The following is a 16,082-nucleotide window of genomic DNA, read 5'->3' as shown; positions in this document are numbered from 1 at the left end:
GGTTCACCCGCCGGTGGCGTGACTCCGGGCAGCGGGTGCCCGGCGGGCAGCTGCCCGCCCGGCAGCCGGCGTTGCCCAAATAGGCCGCGGGTAGGTGGCGGGTCCCCTACCCCCCACTGACTCTTTTTCACCAAAAACGCCCCGGGAACCTTTGTGGAACCCGAAACCATGCTTAGGCACTTTCAAACGCAATTGATAACACACGTAGACAATTAACGGATCAAAATCAAGAAACATACGGCACCAATCCTATCATGCTTTTCTAAACATAATTAACACCCAAACGTGTGAATTCCCACCTAATACACCAAGAATAATACCACACGAATTTCACGATACAACCTAGGGTTCTAACCACTTTTAAATTAAGAAGAACACAATTCATCCTTTAATGTCAAGATTCGGTAGGAATATCACGTAAATGTCAAGAACATCATAAAATTATCAAGAACATCATATAATCATCAAGAACACCATATAATCATCAAGAATCTCTCAAGATAATCAAGATCACCCATGGAATCACAATGTCAATTATCAAGATCACTATAACAAATCATCAATCACACATGAATATGGGGGAAATCCTAAGAGGGGAATCATAGCTATGAAAATAGGTTTTGTTGAGACATGGGTTACCTCTTAGCCTTAATTAATTCCTTGGCTATGAAGGGTCTTTCTTTAAGCTTTCTTCTCTCTTGATTTCTCCTAAGGCGATTCTTGGAACTTCTTGTGTGGTGAGAGATTATTGTGGTGTAAGATTTAGGTGCCTCCTATGATCCTATATATATATATATATATATATATATATATATATATATATATATATATATATATATATATATATATATATATATATATATATATATATATATATTCCTGAGAGTCATAATTGGGGTCTAAATACTATGGGCTTGCTAATTCCATTCCTTATAGGACTAAGGACTTGTTTTAGGGATAAGGGTCCATGGTCCATGGTGGACCATATTAATTAATTAAAGAGAATCCTAATCATAATCTGAATAGTAAAAGGCCTACTTCCTTTATTCCTAATAGATAACTAGGTCTAGGATTCCTAATTAGAATTGGAATAGTAAAATGTTTACTTTCTTTATTCCTAATAGGCTTAAGACTCTAATTTGGGCAAGGGTCCACGGTTCATGGTGGACCTTATTAATTAATTAAAGGGAAACCTAACCGAATTAAATTATATTTAATTATTATTAACGGGATTAATTAAATAATTAATCCGGGATTGGAGGTCGTAACACGGGGTGTTACAGTTGTGTTACGCCCGTCCGGTGATAGGTGAGGCCAGACCTCATATCGCGCGTAGGACGTCTTAGCGATTCTTGGGATGGAGTCCAACGACTCGCGTCCCGAATCCTTCCGTTCGGCGGTAGGCAAGGACGGACCTCGTACCACCCCTAGGGTGTTGAGGTTGCGTTACGCCCGTCCGGCGATAGGTGAGGCCGGATCTCATATCACCCCTAGGACGTCGTAGTGATTCTTGAGATGGAGTCCAATGACCCGCGCGAATCCTTCCGTTCGGCGGTTGGCGAAGACGGACCTCGTACCACCCCTAGGGTGTTGAGGTTGCGTTACGCCCGTCCGGCGATAGGTGAGGCCGGACCTCATATCGCCCCTAGGACGTCTTAGCGATTCTTGGGATGGAGTCCAATGACCGGCGTCCCGAATCCTTCCGTTCGGCGATAGGCGAGGACGGGCCTCATACCACCCTTAGGGTGTTGAGGTTATGCCTATAGTGGTCGCCGGGCTAATCGCGTATGCGACCAGCATGTTTGGACTCTCTAGCGCGTATACCCTTTGGAGGGCCGGCTTTACGCCGACCCAACCTGCGCCGGCCAACCTCGAGGACTGCCGACCCCGCGCTGGCCGACCCCGTGTCGGCCGGCCTCGGGTAGGCTGGCCTTAGGGTGCCCGAGCGTCCGACTTTGTGTGTGTCCATGTTTGTCCCCAAGTCGGGATAGGATAATTGTTCAACAACTTCATTATTCCATTGCGATTGTAAACAAACATTATTGTGGGGAACCTGGCCTTTTATTAGGGAGGGGATAGGCCATACATATGAATTGCTACTGGTAAACTTCAACAAGTGCTCCGAGTTCCACACCCTGTCTACCAGCTTGCCCGATGTAGTCCTTAGCTTGTAGCTGCCTGGTCGTACTATGGCGTCAATAACATATGGTCCCTCCCATTTCTTTGCAAATTTGCCTCCGTCTTGGGGTCGGCTCGCCTCCCTCCTCCGGAGGACGTAGTCGCCAACCTGGAAGTAACGGGGTCGGACTCGGTTGTCATGGTAAGTTTTTGTTTGACGCTGGTAATTTTCTGCGTGAACCATGGCCTCCTCCCTCCTGTCGTCGATGAGGTGGAGGTCGGCGGCTTGGTGTTCCTCATTGAGGTCGGGGTCGTATATCGCAACCCGATAAGATGGTATCGCAGCTTCGGTGGGAGCCCGTGCTTCGAACCTGTATGCCAGCACGAATGGTGTCTCCCCGGTGGCCCTTCTTGGGGTGGTGCGGTATGCCCATAGGACGGTGTCCAGCTCCTCTACCCATGTTCCTCTGGCTGCGTCCAGGTTCTTTTTGATGCCATCAACTATAGTTCTGTTGGCGTTCTCCACCTGCCCGTTTGCCTGTGGGTATGCCACCGCCACACGGGTGTGTTTTATGTACCATTGGTCACAGAACGCTTTAAATTCTTTGCTTTCAAACTGGCGCCCGTTGTCGGAGATGATTTGCATGGGGACCCCGAAGCAGTACAAAATGTTCCTCCGTATGAACTCCGTGCACCGGGTGCTCGTGATGGTGGCAAGGGGTTCCGCCTCCACCCACTTTGTAAAATAGTCTATGGCGACTATTATGTACTTCCTCTTTGCGGACCCCATGGGCAGGGCCCCGACGATGTCTATTCCCCACCGTGAGAACGGGATCACCGTGCTGATGGGCGTGTAGCTGGTCGCTGGCCGCCTCGGCTCGGCGTGGAAGTGCTGGCAGGTCGGGCACCCCCGGGCATACTCTACGCATTCCTTGGCCATTTTTGGCCAAAAATACCCCTGCAATAGGGCCATCCTCGCCATGGCGAAAGCTCCTTGGTGTGCAGCGCAGGTGCCTTCATGTATCTCCTCTTTGACGGACTTGGCTTCGTCCGGGTATAGGCATCGGAGGAGGGCGCCGTTGTAGGACCTTTTGTAAAGGGTGTCTCCAAGGAGGACATATATTGGTGACCTCCTCTTGACCGCCTTGGCGTCTTCCTCGTCTGCCGGCAGGGTACCTGTTCGTTTATACTCCATGAGGTGGTCCAACCAGCATGGGGACCGTGTCTGTATGGGGAGGACGGGGTAGGCCTCCATGCTGGACCTCTGGAGGTCCTCAATCCGTGCTATCTTAGATACATGATCCGGAGTGCCAAGGCCTAGTTTGGAGAGCAAGTCCGCGTCCCCGTTTTGGCTTCGGGGTACCTGCAAAATTTTGTAGAGGGTCAATTGACCGAGGACCTGGAGTACCACATCGCGGTATCTCCTCATCCTCTCCTCGTTGGCCTCGAATTCACCATTCACATGTCCGACTACCAGTCGGGAGTCGCACCGCACCCTTATTTTGGAGGCCCTCAGACTCAATGCCAGCCTGAGGCCACCCAGCAGCGCCTCGTATTCGGCCTCATTGTTGGACAGCTTGAAGTGGAAACGAAGGGCGTAGTAGGCCCGGAACCCTTCCGGGGTTATGAGGACCACCCCTCCACCGCACCCTTTGGGGCCGGACGAGCCATCCGTGGACAGGGTCCACCAATCTTCCTCATCGCTCCGGGCTAGTTCGGCGTGCCTCGCGAGCAGTGCACTCGACTATGAAGTCAGCGAGCGCCTGCCCCTTGATCGCGGGTCGGGGCTTAAACTGGACATCATATTCGCTCAATCGCATGGACCACTTGACCAACCTGCTTGCCAATCCTGAGGCCCTTAATACTGCCTCGAGGGGTTGGTTGGTGAGGACCCGTACGGGGTGTGCTTGGAAGTAATGCCCGAGCTTCTTGGCCGTGGCGTGTACGGCGAAGATCGCTTTCTCTGTGGGTGAGTACCGGAGCTCGACGCCTCGGAGGGCTCTGCTCACGTAGTACACCGGGCGTTGGGTTCACGCGTCATCCCGGACCAGTACGGAGCTGATCGCGGCCTGCGAGATGCCCAAGTACAGATACAAAACCTCCCCTTTCTCCGGTTTGGCCAGGGGGGGTAGCGTCATGAGGTATGTCTTGAGGTCCTCGAAAGCTCTCTAGCGTTCGTCTGACCACTCGAACCCCTGGTTCTTCTTGAGGACCCCGAAAAACGGCAAAGACCTCTCGGCCGACCTTGAGAGGAATCGGCCGAGGGCCGCCAGCCGACCATTGAGGCGCTGGACCTCGCGGAGGGACCTCGGGGGTTCCATCTCCAGGATGGCCTTGACTTTTTCGGGGTTGGGTTCAATACCCCTCTTTGAGACCATGTACCCCAAGAATTTCCCTCCGTGTACCCCGAAAGTACATTTCTTGGGGTTCAAACGTAAATCAAAATGCCTCATAATGGAAAATACCTCGGTCAAGTCGGCTATGTGCAGGTCGGCCTCCGTGCTTTTCACAATCATGTCGTCCACGTAGGCTTGTAAGTTCTGGCCGAGGACCTTCTTGAACACCTTAGCCACCATTCTTGTGTACGTGGCTCCCGAGTTTTTGAGCCCGAATGCCATGACCCGATAGCAAAAGACCCCTTCGGGGGTGGTAAACGCCGTCTTTTCTTCGTCATCCTCGTGCATGAAAATTTGGTGGTACCCCCGGAAGGCGTCTAGGAAACTCATGAGTGCGCATCCCGCTGTCTCCTCCACCAGCTGGTCTATGTTGGGTAGTGGAAATTGGTCCATGGGGCATGCCTTGTTGAGGTCCGTGTAGTCCACACACATCCTCCACGTGGGCGGTTTGGGTGCGAGGACTACGTTCGCAAGCCATGCCGGGTTTGTGACCTCCCTGATGTGCCCGATTTCAAGGAGGATGTCGACCTCCTTCTTCACGAACTCCCGTCTATCTGCGGCGAGGTAGTTTGTGCGTGATGACCTCCCTGCTGAGGCCCAGCATGTCTTCGGGACCCCAAGCGAACACGTCTTTATAGCTGCGGATGACCTCGATAATCCGACCTCGGAGGTCGGCCGGGAGGCCTGTGCCCACCTTCACCATCCTATCAGGTCGGCTGAGGTCCAGGATGACCTCTTCTGTCTCCACCACGGGTTCGGCGCGGGGCCGCTTCTCTTCCAACCGGAGTACCCTCTCGGTTACTGTGTGTACCTGGAGGTCCTTCCTCGTTATTTGGCGGCAGGACTTCAAGTAGCAACTCCGGCTAATCTTCTGGTCTCCTCTCGCAATGCCTATTCCGGTGGGAGTAGGAAATTTGAGACAAAGGTGCTCCATGGAGATGACGCACCAGAGATCCTCCAAGGCAGGTCTGCCGAGGATGATGTTGTGGGCGCAGCTGATCTTCACTACCACGAACTCTACCTCTCATGTCTTGACGTGCGGTGGGGTGCCGATTTGCGCCTCAAGGGTGACGGATCCCTCTGTTTCAATGGAGTCTCCGGTGAAGCCGGATAGCGGGGTCCGAACCTGGGAAAGCTGCTTTCTGGACAGCCCGAGTTGCGTGAAGGTGTCATAATACATGACATTCACAGAGCTCCCCGTATCTACCAGTACCCGGTGGACAATGATGTCCTTAAGTTCCAAACTGATTACCAATGCGTCCCGGTGGGGTAAGGGGCCATCCGAGAGGTCCTCGTCAGTGAACGTTATGGGCTCCCTGCGTGTCCTCTTCTCATGGGGTGCTCGGACGACCTCCCAACGTACAGGCTCCGCGCCCACTTCTTCCTCTCGGCGGGTGTGTCTCCTCCCTCCGGGCCGCCAAAGATGACATGGATGACCTTCTTCTTTGGTGGGCTGTCTGGCTCGGTCTCTTTGTCCTCCGTGAGTTGGCCAAGCTCTCTCTTGCGCGGGGCAGTGGTAGAGGGCCCGGCGCCATCCTTCTTCTTTCGGGTGTTGTCGGGGCCTTTAGCGTGGTCCTGCCCGGACCTCTTCACGTACTGCCCCAAGTATCCTCATTTAATGAGCTCCTCAATCTGCCTCTTGAGGACCATACATTCGTCGGGGTCATGCCCACGTTGCCGATGGAAACGGCAGTACTTCTTCGGGTCGGCCTTGGGTGAGATCTTTATGCACTCCTCGGGGAACGACACGATGCCCATGTCCTCTGCGTGGTCCAGGATGATGCTCACAGGCTGTGTCAACGGGGTCAAGTGTCGTAGCGGGGTAGTCGGGGACCCCGGTCACGTCGTGACCGGGGAGGGCGACGGTCCTCTTGAGAGTGAGATGCCCCGACGCCTCGTTCGCGGCCTTCCTCCTCCTCCTTCTTCCTCTTCTCCGCTGCCTCTATGTTGGCTTACCGCGCGGCGCGGTCCATCAATTCTGTGTACGTCTTCGGCTCATTCCGGACGAGGTCGCTGTGGAAAGGACCCGACCTGAGGTTGTTGGTGAAAAACGGGATGGCGGACCTTTCGTCAAATTTCGTCACCCCCATAGCTTCCTTCTTCCACTTGCTTAGGTACTCCGCCAAAGATTCCGACTTGTCTTGCTTCAGGTAACATAAGTCGGCGAACTGCTTCCGCCGTTGTATGCTGCCCGCGAAGTGCGACATGAACTTCTTGGTCAGGACTGCAAAAGTGGGGATGGAGTCCCCCGGCAGCGACCCGAACCAATCCTGGGCCTGCCCGTCCAGAGTCGTGCAAAAACCGCGACACATGATGGCGTCATTAACGCCTGTCATCATCATGACCGCCTTGTACCTGTTGAGGTGGTCCCTCGGGTCCGTCGCCCCCGTGTAGGGTTTGATGGTTGGGAATCGGAAGTCCCGAGGTAGGGGCTCGGCCATGATGGCCCCCGTGAAGGGTGTGGCCAAGGCGTCCCGGGGCTCCGGTGACTCGTCGCGCGCCTCCATCTTCCGCTGCAACTCGCGGATCTGTCGACGCAATTGTTCCATCTCTTCCCGCTGGGTGCTCGGAGGTTGGCCTCTGGTCTCCCCCGAGCGTTCCACTGGTGGGATCGGCTCCCGTGGCCCCGAGACACGGGGTTCGTGGCTCCGGGATCTCCGTGAGCACGATGACTCCTCCTGCCTGACGTGTGTGGCCGGCCCCGGCCCCAGGCGGTCTCGCGCTGGTGCACGTGGGCCCAACCGCCCGAGCGCGGAGGTGGTACGCGTCGGCCGAGTCCGCCTTTCCTCTCGCTGCTCGTGTCGGCCGCGGGTGGCCTCCGCCCCGTCGCGCCTCTCAGAAGGTCGTGGTGAATTGACTTCCCCCTCAACCAGCGCTGCGGGTTCCCGGGGTGCGCGAGTTCTGGGGTCACTGCGCACCCGTCGCGACGCGGTTGAGCGCGTTCGCCGCCTGCTCCAGTATGGCGGCATCTTGTTGGGAGGTCGGGAACTGCGGTGGCGCTGTCCCACCGAGAGGGCGATTGTTGGTGAGACGACCCCGGAGGTCCTCCACGGCCCCCTGCCGACTCCCGTTGATCTGATTGCGGAGGTCCTCCCTGGCCCCCACGGACATGGTCTGTCGGCTTGCCATGACCTCGTTAGGGCGGTTAGCAAGGGCGAGTTCGCGTGGGTTGCGCGAGCCCTACGAGTTGTGGGTGTTCGACCCGGATCTTGCCATTGCTGTGAAACCCAAAAAATCCACATTCAATCCATGGATTAATTGAGTAATTAATCCTATTTTATTTGAGGAACTAATTCCTAAAATCCTGATTTTTAATACTCAAGGACTAGCATTTGACTAGTCAACCTTAAAGTTGTGTTGTACCTTGAGCTTTGAGGGGAGTTCCCTTGTTCCTTACACTTTCTAAGGGTTAGTAAGGGTATTCTTGTCCTTTCACCAAGAGTTAGTATTGTAACCTAACCTAGAAGACTTCTTCATTTCATTCCTTACAATTCCTAGAAATTAGCTCTACCTCCTCTCTAGAAAAGAAGTGTAGCTTATTCTCCAAGCCAAGTTAAGACCCTTGTCAAGATTTCAAGTTTTGCTTCCAAGATTCAACCTTTCACCTATTTGGGCATCTAGGAGGGTAAGATCTAAGTTTATCTTGTCCTTTTGGTTCCATCTTAGTTGTCTTTTTCTTAAAGGTAGGATCATTATGATCTTTTGGTTTGATCTTGAAGTGGGTTTGGAAAGTAAGCCTTGTAGGGAGCTTGTTGTGGTGTAAAGTGAAGTCTTTTGGTCTACAAGAGGTAACCCATGCTCTACAAAACCTATTTTGCTTACCTATATGTGATTTCTTGGATTCTACATGTGTTTTGCTATGAAATGTGAGGGTTTATGCATTTGTCTTGTGATATTGCATATCTAGAGCTTGTGTTTAGGTTTCCTTTGTGCCATTGCTTGGAATTTTCCTTGGTTCAAGTCATTTTGTTGTATTGGGTGAGATTTGGCATGTTTTGGACTTGAATTTGTGTTTGGAGAAGAAAATCCCCGAAGGGATTTGTTGTGGAACAGGAGTGTTCCCGCGGGTGGAACGGCGGGCGGGGCGCCACCCGCCGGCCTACCCGCGGGTACACGGCCCCCTGTGGGAATATGTTCCCGCGGGCGGAACCACGGGTTGGGCACTACCCGTGGGTCCACCCGCGGGTACATGGTGGTGTTTGCTCGGGATTTGTTCCCCGTGATTCGTTTGACTCGGTATTCGATCTTTTGACTTCCCGTTGTTCTTTTGTGGAACTATTTGAGCGTCTTCTTGATGTTTCGTATGTCTAGAACTATATTGTAGGTATCCATGTAGGACTTTGGTGTCTTGAATCGTGCTAAGTGTTCAACATTGTGTTTCGTTGGACCAAGAGGTGTCTTGTGTGTTCCTCGAAACTATCTTGAGTTTCTCCGTTGTTAAGCATGCTAGTTTATTGTCTTAATGCTAGCGTGTATGTGGTTTGTACCTTCCGTTTGGTTGATGATAACTTGTGTTATTCATCGTTGTTGTTGTTGGGCTGTGACCCGTTCCTTGATTATGTTTCATACCTTAGTTGTGATCCGTTGTTTGACTCGTGTTGAGTGGTGGTGCGTGTGTGGCTTTACTTGGATTGCACGATTAGTGGTATGGGACGCTAGTCACCAAGGTATTGCAGCGGTCCTCGTGGTGGGCGTGACGTGATTATGGAGTTGTGACCTTTGTGTAAGGTTCACGTGATTGGGGGATAACATGTGTTATCCGGGCATGTGTTGCCGTGTACGGTACCTTGTGTACTATGAATTGGTGGTCTTCTTGGTGGTCTGTTGGTGGGGGACGACGGTCCCAGGAGGGAAAAGGTTGGACTAAGAAGTACAGGGGTCCTGGAGGTAATGGTTGGCATGAAGGTACAAGGTCGAGGGTAGCCATAAGGTTGGAACAGGGCATAAGGAAGGCATATCAACTCGTGATGGGTGATGTCACGAGGGCTCGTGTAGCCAGTGTTGTGAATTCTCTTTCTTGTGACGTGTGTAGTCACAAGGGCATGTATTGCCGTGTGTCGTGTCTTTATTCTTGTGTTGTGGTTAACCTTTGTAGTTTGGGATGTGTTCCCGTGTTATCTTTGTGAGTGAAGAGTCTTGTGTTGACTGTTGATCTTGGTTTTTGACTTATATACTTATGTATTCCGTTTCGAAAAATGGTTTTATAACTTATATCTATCTATGTATGATACTTAACGGTATTGGTGGGTTACCAGCATTATCGTTGACCGGGCGTCGTCCCAATGTTTATCTTTGTATCTTTCAGGTGATGTTTAGACGAGCGCGATGTCTAGTGCCTGGTAGCTTAGTACCTTGATCCTTGTTTTGTGGCCTGTGCGCCAATGTAGTTTTAGACTGATGTTTTTGGGATAGATGTATACACTTGCAGATTGTTTGCCGTAGCGTTTACCGTGTTTGGTAGACGTGGTGTGACACCCCGTTCGGATTTCTTTTATCCAGTTTTCGTTTTATCTTCCGCTGTGCTAGTTTTGTTGTTTAATCTGCATGTGTTAAGGCTTTTATATAGGTCTTGTTTGGGGGTGTTACAGTTGATATCAGAGCCTTGGTTTTGAGCCTAGGAAGGGTTAAGTCTAGACTTTCTAAGTGGTTAAGTGTGTTTTGAGACCTCTAAGCGACCTTAAGAAGCTAAGTGTTAGGCTTAGGACTCTAGGTTGCGCGGTGAGCTGTGTGTTGCTTTCTGTCTTGCTTGTTTGCTCTCTTTTGGTAACCTCGTTGTTGTTGTAGAAGTTTGCGATGCCTCCTCGTCCTCGCGCTCGTACCCCGGAGACCCGACCAACGAGCAGCTCGCTCAGAATCTCCATTAGCTGACGCAGACGATGCAGACGCTCAGTGACGCCTTGCTGAACAACAATCACGTTGTGCCGCCTCCTCCTTCTGCTGGGCACCGTGACGTAGGACGTCTAGTGTCGGGTCATCGGCCGCCAACCTTCGCTGGCGAGGAAAACCCTGTACGTAGTCCTAGAAGAGTGGCTACGGGTGTTTGATAAGATCTTCACCGTTGTGGGTTGCCCCGAGGAAAGAAGAGTAGAACTGGCAACGTTCTACTTCTGCCAAGAAGCTGCTCTGTGGTGGGTCCACGAAGGTCCGACCTTCCTTGAAGAGCCTGGGTTTGATTGGACCGCGCTCAAGGACAGAATGCGCGAAAGGTTCTACCCAGCGCATGTGCGAGCCGCCATGTTTGATGAGTTCCTTCATCTGCAGCAAGGATCCTTATCTGTGGTCGAGTACCACAAGAAGTTCTTGGAGTTGGCGCGATTCACGAGGATGCTTGTGCCTACGGAGCTTGCTAAGGTTGAGCGTTTCGTTGCCGGTCTGAATTATGAGGCACGGAAAGCGTTGACGGTGAGTAGGCCAAGTTCCCTTAAGGATGCGTATCTGAGTGCCGCGGATCTGTATCGCGTGCAGCAGCTTCAGAGGGGTTCGTTTGAGTTAGCTAGGAAGAGGGTTGAGAGCGGAGGTTCTTCCACCTTCAAGAAGCCCCGACCGAGTTTTCTAGTCAAGGCCGTGTCATCTTCTTCTCAAGGACCTATCAGGGTGGAGCATCGGGATCAAGCTAAGTCGGCTGTTTGTCAAAGATGTGGGAAGGTGCACGTTGGCCAAGGTTGTCATGGCCAGGCGTTTAGGTGTTTCCGATGTTGAGTTAGTGGTCACAAAGTCGCGGAGTGTCCCCAGCCTGCCGGTCAAAGAGCGTTGCCGCCACCCCCGAGAGCCGGAGGAGCATCGGGAGGGAGTTCGGGTCGTGGAGCTGTCGGAGCTAGGCCACCTGGGAGAGTTTTCGTGATGACGCGTTTGCAGGCTGAGTCGGAGGGCTTGATGGAGGATGAAGTGGCAGGTAACCCCTTTCTTCTAGCCTACCCTTGCTTCTTTTTCCAAAATCATCGTGTCCGTTGTGTCTTGAGTGTTACCTTGTGTTTCGTAGTTGTCTTTTGCTTGGCAATCCTTGGCATGCTTTTCTTGTTAGTAATTCGTTGGATGCTTAGTGTAGACTCTCTTCTTGCTAAGTGATTCGTTTAGTTTGGTATATAAGCTTCGTTGTGAAGTTAGCAATCCATCCTTGTCATGTTTTGCGATTTGGGCCAATTCTACAATCTTTATACTTGGTTGTTCTTACAACAATTCCTTGTGAACTCCCTAAATTTTCCGAGTATTCTTTGAATTTGGAAATAGCAAAATTCATACCAAAAACCTTTCCTTGTGTAGCTTAAAAACCAAGCCTAATGTTTAATTGTAACCTTTAATTTTTGAACCCGAGCTTAATCTTTGTCAACCCAACCTCTAAACCACTTGAGCCAATTGTCTTTCTTGGAACCTAACTAATTTTAATTCCATTTAAACCACAAATTCCCACCTTACCCAAATCCCCAAATTAAATCATCTTTTTCCCCAATTTCTTTCAAATCCCTAAAAACCCCAAACTCTCTTTCTCTTTCTTCCCTCCCTACCCGTGTGTAGCCGAACCGCACCCCCGTGGCTTCACCTGCAACCCGCCACCACCTACCCGTCGCCGAGCCACCGCCCTTCGCCGCTGTCGTTCGCCGCTGCCGGAGCTGTGCCGCCGAGAGAGGGAAGCCGAGCGAGAGAACGAGAGAGAGAGGAGAAAGAGGAGAAGCCTTGGGTCCTTTTTGTTGAGCTTTGGGTCACCTTCAATCATGCCTAGAAGGTCAAGTTTGGCTAGGAAAAGCGGAATGGGTGGATACCCATTACCTCGTTCTTGAAGGTAAAGCTTTTGATCCGGAATCTTTTCCTAGTTCTTTGTTGGATATGCTTAGGTATCAAGGTTTGTTGGATGGGTTTCTCGCCATAAGGGCCGAGACTTACCCGAGTTTGGTGAAAGAGTTTTATCATCACATGGTTGTGACAAAGGAGGGTGATAAGTTGGAGATCACCTCTAAGGTGAGAGGTGTGAAGGTTGTGTTATCTGAAAAGAGGTTGGCTCAGTTGTTGAGTTTGTCTGCTACCGGAGTGGCTCAGTACAGTGGTCATTCTTGGATTAGTATGGATACCATGGGGTACCGTGACTATTTGAGCTATCTGTTGGGCCGTACGAGTGGTTTCACTCAAGCCTCTAGGCCGGAGAAGAAGTGGATGTCTGCGGAGCAAAGGATCTTGGTGATGTTGGTGTCGGATTGTTTGTTTCCTAATAACAACAAAAGCAATTTGTTGGGTAAGTTGGAGTGCACATTTGCCTTTTGCCTCAAGAACATGGTTAAGTTCAACCTGCCTGCTTTGATGTTGCAACACATGGTGTTTTGCCAGGATCACAATCGGAAGAGCTTACCTTATGGGATGGTGTTGAGTTAAACGCCGATCAATTTATAATACCATTAAAATTTTTCTATAATGGGTTAAACTCGACCACTCACCGGAATTATAAATATACGATAAAAATTTGGAAAATATAATTATACTAGTTTAGTCTGCAAAGGTTTTATAACAATATAATTAATTGCATTCCCTCCACAGGAAAAGTTTTCCGATATCATCACCATGCAAGCAGTGGTGAAAAAACTCTTCGTCGCCGCCTCCACCGCGGGCCAAATAATCGGACCCTTCTCCGTCATCGAGCCAATCCCAATCTCTGAACCACACAACACAGAAAACTCCTGCGCTTTCATGCACGATTGAGAGGCGGATGAAGGCGTTGTTCAAGAAAGCGTATGAGCTTTCTGTGTTGTGTGGTTCAGAGATTGAGATTGTGATCGTTAGTCCGATGACGGAGAAGGGTCCGATTGTTTTGCCCGCGGTGGAGGCGACGACGAAGAGGTTCTTGGCGTTTATGGAGGTTCCGAAGGGGGAGAGGGTGTAGAGGATGGTGCTTCATGAGGAGTATATGAGGGGTAGGGTTAATGAGGTGATTGCGAAGATGAAGAGGATGGAGGAGGAAGTGGAGAGGAAGGAGATAAATGTGCTAATGAAGGAGGTAATCGCCGGGAGAAAAAGCTTAAGGGTTTGTATGCGATGGCTGATAGACAAGATAATGGAGCTGGAGAAGAGAAAGCAGAAATTGCTAGGGGCGGTGCAGAATGACGGCATTGCGGCGGCGGCTAGGCCTCCCCACCGTCGCCGCCGAAACGGTTGTGAGAGGAATCATCATCGCGCTACTGCTCCAGATGCCGCCAGTTCCAGCGGATTAGATGGTGGCGGCTGTTACTACGTCCCTCAGCCACGGTGGACAACGACGACTCCGCCAGCACCGGTGAGACAATTGCCCTCAAACGTCGACCTTGCAACATGGTTCATCCCGAACATGGTGGCTCGGCCTCCGCTGCCCCGTGGCGGTGGCGGTGAGGGGATCTATTAGCTAAAGATGTTTTTCCCTACTGCTGCTGGTGGCGGCGCATTGCCAACTAACATAGGCGGCGCCAGTAATTCTGCATTATCGGCTTATCAAGTCCCGAGTTTGACTCAAGATTGCTTTACAATTTCTTCTCGTCGTCTATCTAAATCCAGTTGTCTTGTTCATCTTTATCTACAATTGTTGGTGGGCGGGATTGCATTTAATTCATGTCATGTTTCCGAAATTTGTTTGAAATATGTTATTGTTTTGTGCGTTGTTTCTGTTATCAGTATGTCGTATTGTTGTCTTGTTATGTTTTATTTATGATTTCAATCTAGTGTTTCTTAATTTCCTTCTTTTGATTGGTATGCATGGATTCTATTTAAGTAATATTAATATCATTTATTTCGCCCTTAATTATAATTGCATCTATTACTTTCCCCCCAATTGTATTTGAAGTAGTGACTATTTTTACTTACAAATAATTCGTTAACAATTTTCTCCAAAAAATAATAATAATAATTCGTTAACAATTTACAAGGATCAAATACCAATATTGGTCCCACAAGTATTTGTAAAATGAAAGTTTTGGTCCACATGTTTAATTCCTATCAATTGTCATCCACAACTATGGTTTTAGTACCAATTTTCATCCACGACTATTGCTTTAGTGTCAAAATTCATCACGTCGGTCACCCCTTCATTTAAGACATGCCAAAATATGAAATTATTAAGGATATTTTCGCCCTTTTCAAATTAAGATCCCAATTTGAGCATGAATAAAGTGATTTAAGCGTTAATATCTATCCCAATTCGCAATTCTCCTCCTCAAATTAAGGTAGGACGATGAGATCTTATAGCTTCTTAAATCTCTTTATTCATGCTCAAATTGGAATCTTAAGTTGAAAAGGACAAAAATGTCTTTAAATTTTTTAGATTTTGGCATGTCTTAAATAGGAGGATGACCAGCGTGATGAATTTTGGTACTAAAATAATATTGGTACTAAAACAATAGTTGTGGATGAATATTGGTAGGAATTAAGCATGTGGATGAGACGATGTTTGTTCAAATTCAAATAATTGATCAGAGAATTGAGAGAGAGAGAGAGAGAGTTCTATAGGAGAGTTAACACAATACTCTCCTGTTATTCAGGCTAGAACTATTTGACTAGTCTACAACCAATAATAATAAAGCATACAATATAACTGTGAAATATAAATATTACTAACACGCCCCCGCAAGCACAAGGGTGGATGCAGACAACGTTGAGCTTGTCCCTGAGAGTCTGAAATCGCGGAGCTGGTAATGGTTTGGTGAAGATGTCAGCAAGTTGATCTTTGGTGGAGACGAAATTGACAATGAAATCCCCGGCAGCTACTTTGTCGCGGACGAAGTGAAAATCTATCTCGACATGCTTCGTTCTGGCGTGGAATACTGGATTTGCTGCTAAGTAGGTGGCGCCCAGATTATCACACCATAGTGTTGCAAGAGTACCAAAGTGTAGCCCCAGCTCCTGAAGTAAGGACACAACCCAGGTGACTTCGGCAGCCACATCTGCAAGACCCTTGTACTCAGCCTCCGTCGAGGAACGTGCTATAGTGCGCTGTTTTCGTGATAGCCACGATATAAGATTAGTCCCGAGGAAGACTGCGTAGCCACTAGTAGATTTCCGGTCGACCGGACACCAACCCAGTCAGAGTCTGAATATGCATGCAGATCAGAAGCAAGTGAAGGAGTCAGGCGGAGCCCATAATCCAGAGTGCCTTTTACATATCGAAGTACGCGTTTGAGTAGTCCCCAGTGATCCTGCGTCGGAGAATGCATGAACTGGCAAAGCCTGTTGACTGAAAAGGATAAATCAGGGCGAGTGATAGTGAGATATTGTAGGGCCCCAACAATTCTCCGGTATTGCGTTGGATTATCAAACGGATCTAGGGTTGGTGTAGCCAGTTGTGTAACTGAAGCCGGTGTAGCCAATGCTTTGCAGTCCGTAATACCAGCACGAGATAATATATCAACCATGTACCTGCGCTGTGACAAAATAAAGCTATCCCCATCAGACAGTGTCTCAATGCCTAGAAAGAACGTAGGCTTGCCCAGATCCCTGATTTTGAATGTAGAAGACAAACGCTTGAGTAGAGAGTCAATTAATGCCGGATCACTGCCCAACATAATGATATCGTCGACATAAACGAGTAAGAATACTCGCGAACTTCCGTCAGTGTAGTGG

Source organism: Ipomoea nil, unplaced genomic scaffold (assembly GCF_001879475.1).
Source record: "Ipomoea nil cultivar Tokyo-kokei standard unplaced genomic scaffold, Asagao_1.1 scaffold1900, whole genome shotgun sequence".
In the NCBI taxonomy this organism is placed as follows: Eukaryota; Viridiplantae; Streptophyta; class Magnoliopsida; order Solanales; family Convolvulaceae; genus Ipomoea; species Ipomoea nil.
This window is presented reverse-complemented; position numbering follows the sequence as displayed.